This window comes from Corylus avellana, chromosome 11 (assembly GCF_965113065.1).
Source record: "Corylus avellana chromosome 11, dhCorAvel1.hap1.2, whole genome shotgun sequence".
Taxonomy (NCBI): Eukaryota; Viridiplantae; Streptophyta; class Magnoliopsida; order Fagales; family Betulaceae; genus Corylus; species Corylus avellana.
This window is the reverse complement of record NC_142500.1, coordinates 14,671,961-14,681,319: the sequence shown is the minus strand read 5'-3', so window position 1 is coordinate 14,681,319 and position 9,359 is coordinate 14,671,961.

The window sequence follows — 9,359 nt, the reverse complement described above, 5'->3', positions numbered from 1 at the left end:
ACAAATAACTAATAACTCTTTATTCTCATTGCTATCGCAAGTTCCCAAAGAGTTCTCCTTTGTCTTCATCAGCCTCATGAAAGCAACTTATTCTTCTTCTTCTTCTTTTGCTTTCTTGAGTTTCCTTGTAAATATTACCTTCATCTACATCTGCCATATTAACAATGATAACAAAATATTAATGTGATAATTCTAAAGTTTTTGGGGTACGTACGTTATTAAATATGCAGTAACTAACTTGTGGGCTTACTGCTCTCCGATGCATTTTGAAGTAAAATGAGGAATAAAGATAAACAGAGGTATTGAGTTCATTTGAAATATCTTTTATAGGAATAAAGATAAACAGAGGTATAGTTCATTTGAATAAAGATAAACAAAGCAAACAGAGAACTAGTTTTTCTCTCTTCTTCCATTCCATGCCGATTCTTTCCCAGCAACCAATTGAAGAAAAACCCAGCGCAGTCCACGAATAAATCAATAATAAAAAATCAATATTTTCAAAATTACATAAACAAACCAAAAATTACCAGGACATATTTAAGATTGGTGGTGCTGATGTCGTCCTTTGTCTCGTTCGCCGAGAACAACCCCAGCTTGCTTACCATGTCCTCGCACTTCCCCAGAGCCTCGCAACCCTTCTTCACGAATAAAGATAAACAGAGGTATCTTTATCTTCACGAATAAAGATAACCATTGCTTTGTTCATTAGAAGTATTCTATTATTTTACATTGAGCTATACCTCATGTAAAATAATAGAAACAATTATTTAAATAATGACGAATCAAAAGATATACCCCTTACAATAGAAATAGTTCATAAACATATTAAAAACACAATATTACACAAGTTTTAGAAATCTTCTAGCTAAATCCTGTGGATATAACAACATAGTTAAGAATGATTATTATTAAAATCATGACATTTTTATATCAGAAGTACAAAATGCCAAATTATGAAAACATAGTAGATAATAAGTAGTAAAATGAATTTATAACTATTTACCATGCTCATCATAACTGTCCCTTTTCATAAACTTCTGCAACTCCTCATTGTTAATTGGGCGGTTCTTTAACCAGTCTTGTGTGCAAATCAAGGCCTCCATTGTAATTGGAGATAATGAACTTCTAAAGGGATCTAATAGACATCCTCCGTTGCTGAAGGCTTTCTCAGATGCAACAGTGGAAATAGGAATGACCAATACATCATGGGCTATCTCTACGAGAATAAGATATTTGGGTGCATTAACCTTCCACCAAAGTAAGATACTAAAATTTTGGGTTGTTGCTTCACACCCATCCAACAAATATCGATCCACCTCCGACCTACAGTCCAAGTTGTTCTCTTCCACAAGGTGTTGGGAGAACACCCTCATATATTGCGAGTCTTAATCCTCTGACTCTTCACAACCAACATTTAAAGAAGTAACAATTGAACTTCCTTTACTCTCATCAAAGTTAAACAACCCCTCCCCCCCATGAAACTCATGGTATTGCTCCCACAAACGGTTCAAGAGGCGTTTCACACTTTTCTCGATATCTTGCGCCCACTCAATCCCATTACATCTTCTTAACCAAAATACCAATGCCTTCATCTTGGTACGTAGATCAAGAACAAAAACCACATATAATATTAACTTAATCTTCTCCATATTCTCCCAATACTTTTCACACTTAGTTTTCATATTAAAACTCACTGAACTAAGGATAGGATTCTCACTAGTACACCCATCATTCAAGGTATTTTGAATAATACAAAGTTGAATGAAATATGAGTTGGCGGTGACATTAGTTGAACTAGAGAACTTCAATGTGGCATCATAAAAAGATTTCAAAAACTTCACAAATATCCTAGCATTTTCCCACTCAGTAGAGCTAGAAACAACAAAATGATTACTATTATCGTCCCCAAGTAGGTCAAAAGCTTTTTGGTATTTCTCAGAAGAGCTCAACATTAAGTACGTAGAATTTTATATTGTTTGAATATCTAGACACATCATCTTCGTACATTTAATATGTTCCCGCGCTATACATTCTTTAAACTTTGCCACCCTCGCTGGTGAAGACCTCACAAATTTTATTGCAATCCTTATATTAGAAATAGAGTCACCCAATTCTTTCAAGCCTTCATTTGCAACAAGATTTAAAATATGAGCGGCACACCACATATGAAGAAATTCACATTCCAAAATAGTACAAGGCTTGTCCTTCAACCTCATTTTCATATGCTTGATCATCGCATCATTGGCTGAAGCATTATCAACTGTAATAGTAAACAAACTATCAATCCCCCACTCCATCAATGCATTCTCCAACATTCTTCCAATATCTTCACCTATATGACTTGAAATAATGCCAAATTTGATTATTTTCTTATGCATTATCCAATCATGATCTATGAAGCTAGCAGTAACAACCATGTAGTTCAAATTTTGAAGAGATGTTCATGTATCAGTAGTGATGCAAACCCTTTTACCACTTAAAAAATTCTTCAACCTAAGCTTTTCTTCCTCATATAGTTTTATGCAATCTTTTTGTAAAGTAATGCGACATGGTATTTTGAACCATGGTTCAACTCCACTCATCAATTCTCTAAACCCATCACTCTCCACATTCATAAAAGGCAACTCCACTTCGATGAAATACCACACAATCAAATTCCTTACATTACCCGAATCATACTTCGTGAATCCCAGTTGGTTGGTACCAATGCCTTTTGTTGTAGTCTTAAGTGGCATTTTCAATGGATTTTGACCTTTGGGTATCTTCGATTTTCTAATTGGAGTGGTCATACATTTATTGGTAAGGTGGGTCATCATGCCTAAAGTACCATTTTTCTAGTGACACCTTAACACCTTATTGCAAATTGCCTTAGAATTTTCCTTATTAACTGGTTCTACTTTTTTGAAGTGATTCCATACAATAGACTGATTCATCGATGATTTTTTGGATAGATTCATTTGTGATTGGAAGGAATTTGCAAAGGCATGTGTTTTAGAATTGTCACCTTGCATAATAGGGTTACTATATGTGTCCTCCATCCAAAGTGAACAATAAATATAAATTATACAAGTGAATTTTCTTCTATGTTACAACAATAGTATGCAAAAACTAGTATATATATTTTCTGCTTTCAGTTATGGACCTATGGTGGCGACAATAAAATGATTCAGGCAACACGTTAATAGTTTGAAAGATTGCGAAGAAACAAGCACACATGTGTATTTTAGAGCCTAGCAATCCTTTTGTTAGATAAGGTTAGTATTTTACTCGTAAGGGTCCCCTAGAACTGCACATAACGATGTGTCGTATTGCGTTATAGCAGGATTTAGCGATGTCGGAGGATTCAAGCGAGCGTATGAGGTAAGTGACAAACACTTTCTTAAAAACGTGGGATATGTCAGTTGACTTACCATGAGTATGAAATGAGCATGTCTACATTTTTGTAACTACTTAGTAACTGCTTTATTAATGGATCAATAAGATGCATTGTATGACATGGTACACCGGTGCGTGCGGTATAATGGTCATGGGCTTACTATATAGACTTCATTTTATGGTTAAATGTGTGTGTTGTTATGTGGGCTTTGGATCCAATGGTTTCTTGACTAGGCGCAGTCATTCCCAACTGACTCGGTCACTACAAGACGGACATAATTAGCGGTGTGGGCCACCCGAGGTCTGACTCGGTTGTGCCGCTAATGTTATGTTTGGTAGTGTACAATGGCTGGGGCATTGACATTGTATTACAGGTTTCTCAAGACAGTGCCAACCCTACTGAGAAAGGGTAATATCTCGGGTAGATCATACATGAGAGTTATGACATATAAAGCATTAGTTTTTCCTGCATTAAAACACTTAGGCAATTACCATCGGGAGTACACCACCCTTTTATTAACCAAAGTGCTACTTTGGTGTATTAACGGAGACAATGCCTCTTTTGAGTGATTACCAAACTGAACGTTTATTTCTGCTTAAATGAACCCATATCATACTAAAACTGTGAGGTTTACTTATTAAGTCGTTAGACTTACGCTGTTATTACCCTTTTAGGAAGCTTCCCACTAGCAGCCAAGAGCTGTTATTACCCTTTTGGAGTGAGATACTTGTAGTGTGTTATGTGCTAAAATATCCATATTTTAGCCCCTTAATTTATATTTGTTAATTCCTTAGTTTTGTTAGTTTGTGCAATTTTATTTCCTTTTTGTATTTTCTTTGTTTTATCGGTTTTTGAAAGAAAATGAAGCATTCCTGGAAGTATCGGGCTTAAAGGACAAAATTGAGAAAAAGCTAGAAGTTTTGGGTCAAGTCCAGGCAGTGCGATCAATCGCACTTCTCCTAGGCTTGAGCGTACTAGTGCTCAAGTTCACACAGCCATGGATCGAATGCAACCACGCTCGTGCGCATAAGAGGAAGACTCAATCGCATTTATGATCAAGTGTAAAAGACACAAGATCGATCGTAGGTCTGCGATCGAGCACACCCGCGCGCTGGAGAAAAGACAGCTACAGCCAAAGTTCCCTTTCCTTCCATATTAGGGTTTTCCAAGTCCCACTTGTAATAGGACTAAACACTACGAGTTTACTAGGGTTTTTAGGATTTCTAGAGTATTCTTAAGCCTATAAATAGACCTCTAAACCACACAATTCCATACATAATCTTGGGGAGAAGAATTTGAGGCTCCTTCAAGGAGTCATTTTTGGTTCTTTCTTTCCCTTTTCTTTTTAAATTTTATTTTAATTATATGTAACTAACTCTTTAGTATGGCTAAATTGAAGCCCTAATTATGTTTATTTAATATTTCAATATTGGCGCATTTATGATAATCATATTATGATGCTTAACGTGATTAATTCTTGTTTCATTGAATTCCTTATCTAAATGTGTGTGATCAGTGTTAGACATGTGACTTGAAATCAAGTTTGGAGTGGGCCCCATTGCCTTTTATTCCTCACAGATGTTGGAGACTCCTTTTATGAGTGGTATTTGGAAATCCTTTTGGAAGTTGGACTCTTGTGTTGACCGACTTGGTTATTGAAGTCCTATGTGGACTTGGTTTCTGTGATATACTTTGAAGAGGAGAAGACCTACTTGTAGAAGGATTTTTTAACCGACATAGTGCTCTTATATAAAGGAGCAGCCCTTGAGTTTTTTTTTAAGTGTGCCAAAAACGTGAAGCACCAAAAGAGGGGAGAAAAATGTAAGTGCAGTAGACATAACGTGTGAGAGAATTTGAGAGGGATCAAAGTGTGTGCAAGGGCAGCAAGGGTGTTTTTTTTCTTCTTGGTAGTTTTTGGAGGAGCCCCAAAACAAGTGAATAGAAGAAAAAGGTGCTGCAGAGTGAGGGAAGAAAATAGAGATCAGCTGCCATCCGTTCCAGCAAAAGAAGAGTTTATACATCTGTTTTTTGTATTCTACTTTGGGAATAATCTCTCTTGTGTGATAGTGAGATTTTGGTGTATTGGGGCTTTGGGATCTAAGTGATTTTCTCTCTACTATTTTTGTACTCCATCTTTTGATAGTAAATTTTCTTCAGGTCGTCTTTGCCAGTGGATGTAGGCTTGTTAAGCCAAACCACTTAAATTCTGGTGTCGAGTGTTGATTGCCTAATCTTTGTTATTTCGCATTCTTCTTATTTTTCGCATCTCACGGGTTCTTGGGAAATAGAATTAATTTTCTAACAACTGGTATCAAAACTTTTGGTTCAAGTATGAGCGATGGCAGTAGAAAAAGGAAAGATAGGAATCGAAAAATTCAATGGCACAGATTTTGGGTACTGGAAGGTGCAGATTGAAGATATCCTTTATGGGAAGGACCTCTATCAACCTCTTTTGGGAGAACAACCCGACGACATGTATGATAGCGAGTGGGCTCTTTTTGAACGTAAAGCCCTGGCAGTTATCAAGTTCTCACTGTCAAAATTAGTCGCGCACAATGTTGTAAAGGAGAAGACCACAATAGGTCTAATGGCGGCTTTATCAAGCATGTATGAGAAGCCGTCGGTTAACAACAAGGCGCATCTGATGAAGAAATTGTTTAACCTAAAGATGGCGGAAGGGACTTCGGTGGCACAACATCTCAATGAGTTCAACACTATCACAAATCAATTGTGCTCGGTGGAAATTGATTTTGATGATGAGGTTCGTGTGTTGATCGTCTTGGCGTCTTTGCCAAATAGCTGGGAAGCCATGAGGATGGCTGTGAGTAACTCTGCAGGGAAGAGTAAACTGAGCTATGAAGACGTCAGAGATTTGATTCTCAGTGAAGAGGTTCGCAGAAGAGATGTGGGTGAAGCCTCTTGTTCTAGTGCTGCTTTAAACCTCGAGACTCGAGGTAGAGGACAGAAACTCTGGTCAAGGCAGATCAAATTCCAGAAAAGGGATAAGCAAATCCAGATTCGACCAACAACCTGAGTGTTGGAACTGTGGCAAGATTGGCCACTATAAGAAGAATTGTAGGGAATCAAGGAAGGAGAATGAGAAGGATTATGCAAACGTAGTGACAGAAGAAGTATATGATGCCCTACTTCTCTTTGTTAATAGTTCCCTTGATTCTTGGGTCTTAGACTCAAGAGTATCTTTTCATACTACAGCGATCCGTGAAATTCTTGAGAACTATGTTGGTGGAGATTTCGGGAAGGTGTATTTGGTTGATGGAACGGCCCTGGATGTTGTGGGCCTAGGCGATGTTCACATTAGAGTTCACAGTGACTCAATATGGAAGCTATAAAAGGTCAAGCATGTTCCGGAGCTGAAGAAGAACCTGATTTCAGTAGGACAGCTTGATAAGGAAGGGCATTCAATTCATTTCCACGGTAGAAAGTGGAAGGTCAACAAGGGAGCCAAGATTTTGGCTTGTGGTCCTAAGACGGGTACTCTCTATATGACTACGAATAGTAAGGATACAGTTACTATTGCAGATATGGGTGCTGACTCAAAACTACGGCAGTTAAGGCTTGGGCACATAAGTGAGAAAGGGATGAAGGTACTTATGTCAAAGGGGAAACTACCGGAGTTGAAATCAGTTGGGTCTGATTTGTGTGAAGGCTGCATCCTAGGAAACCAGAAGAAGGTGAGTTTTGTGAAAGTTAACAAAGCACTTAAGCTTGGAAAGCTGGAGCTGGTACACACGAATTTGTAGGGTCCCACACCAATGGCATCTCTTGGAGGCTCGCGGTATTACATCACATTTATTGATGACTCAAGCAGGAAGATATGGATTTATTTCTTGAAAAGTAAATCTGATTTATTTGAGACTTTTAAGAAATGAAAGGCCATGGTTGAGACTGAAACGGGCTTGAAGCACAAGTGTCTAAGATCAGACAATGAAAGAGAATACAAAGATAAGAGGTTTAAACAGTTTTGCGCAGTGAATGGGATTAGAATGGAGAAAACTATCCCGGGAACACCACAGCAGAATGACGTGGCTGAGCGCATGAACAAGACCCTTAATGAGCGTGTTAGGAGTATGATGCTGCATGCTGGGTTACCAAATACTTTCTGGGTTGATGCAGTGAGCACTGCTACATACCTGATAAATAGGGAACCTTCCATTTCCTTGAGCCATAGACTACTGGAAGAAGTCTGGAGTGAAAAAGAGATAAATCTTTCACATTTGAAAGTTTTTAGTTGTGCTTCGTACGTCCATGATGAGTCTGATACTCGGAGTAAACTAGATGGTAAATCTAGTAAGTGTTTCTTCATTGGATATGGAGATGAGGCCTTCGGTTATCGATTTTGGGATGATCAAAATTGAAAGATCATTAGAAGTCAGAATGTGACTTTTAATGAGTGTGCTATGTACAAGGATGGGTCAAGTGCAGAACCTAAAGTTACAGAGCAGGAACCGAAGAAGTCTGAGTTTGTTAACTTAGATGATCTTTCTGAAAGTATAGTGTAGAAAGAGAAATAATTTGTGGAGGTGGAGCTTGATGAACAATTTTCACTCACGGATGAATGTGATGACGAAGAGTTTTCAAGAGACTTATAGCACCGGGAAGAGTGTTATTCTTTAGCAAGAGGTAGAGAGAAACATGATTGAAAAGCAACAAAGATGTATGGCTTTGAGGATATGGTTTCTTTTGCTCTGACAACTAGTAGTGGAGATCCATCGTCTACTCAAGATGGTATGCCGAAAGAAGTGGAGTCACTACGGAGAGGTAAAGCTTGGGAATCGGCAGAATTACCCAAGGGAAAAAAGGCTAAAGGGTACAGATAGGTCTACAGAAAGAAAAAATACTAAATTAGTCCCTAGGGTTTCATAACTTTATTTTTTCTCTCCTGGGGTTTCATTTTTATCACAGGAGGTCCCTGTGGTTTTGATAAGTGACCAAATTAGTCAATCCGTTAGTTGACTGTACGGACTGACACGTGGACCAATCAGATGTCGACACGTGGCACATATATTAATTTTTTTTTAAATTAAAAAAAATTAAAAAAAATATATTAAAAAAAAAAAAAAAAAAAGAAAAATCGGAAGAAACTGGGGGTGGCCGAGCCACCCCCTTGGCAATTTGGGGGTGGCTCGGCCACCCCCATGGAGCCTTGGGGGTGGCCGAAACCACCCCCAACCACCATTGGGGGTGGTTTCGGCCACCCCCAAGGCTCCATGGGGGTGGCCGAGCCACCCCCAGTGGGAACCGGGGGTGGTTTCGGCCACCCCCTTGGGGCCCAAGGGGGTGGCCGAGCCACCCCCAAATTGCCAAGGGGGTGGCTCGGCCACCCCCAGTTTCTTCCGATTTTTTTTTTTTTTTTTTTTTTTTTAATATATTTTTTTTAAAAAAAACATTTTTTTAATTAAAAAAAATTAAAATATGTGCCACGTGTCGACGTCTGATTGGTCCACGTGTCAGTTTAACGGTCAACTAACGGTCAACTAACGGATGGACTAATTTGGTCACTTATCAAAACCACAGGGACCTCCTGTGATAAAAATGAAACCCAAGGGGGGAAAAAATAAAGTTGTGAAACCCTAGGGACTAATTTAGTATTTAACCCGAAAGAGTTATCAGAGAAAGCTGTATGGTCGACCGGAGTGATAGGGAGGCATGGTGTTATGTCTAAATCAGGTCTTATGCTGAAGTTCAAGAGGCGCTTGGACTTGAGTGGCACTTATGGAGTGTGATTGCCCTTAGGGCCTGAGGCAGAAACATTCGGAGGAGACATGTTTTGTTAGACTTGATAGGATTCAAGTCAAGGTGGAGATTGTTATACATGTGACTTGAAATCAAGTTTGGAGTGGGCTCCATTGCCTTTTATTCCTCTTAGATGTTGGAGACTCCTTTTATGAGTGGTATTTGGAAATCCTTTTGGAAGTTGGACACTTGTGTTGACCGACTTGGTTATTGAAGTCCCATGTGGACT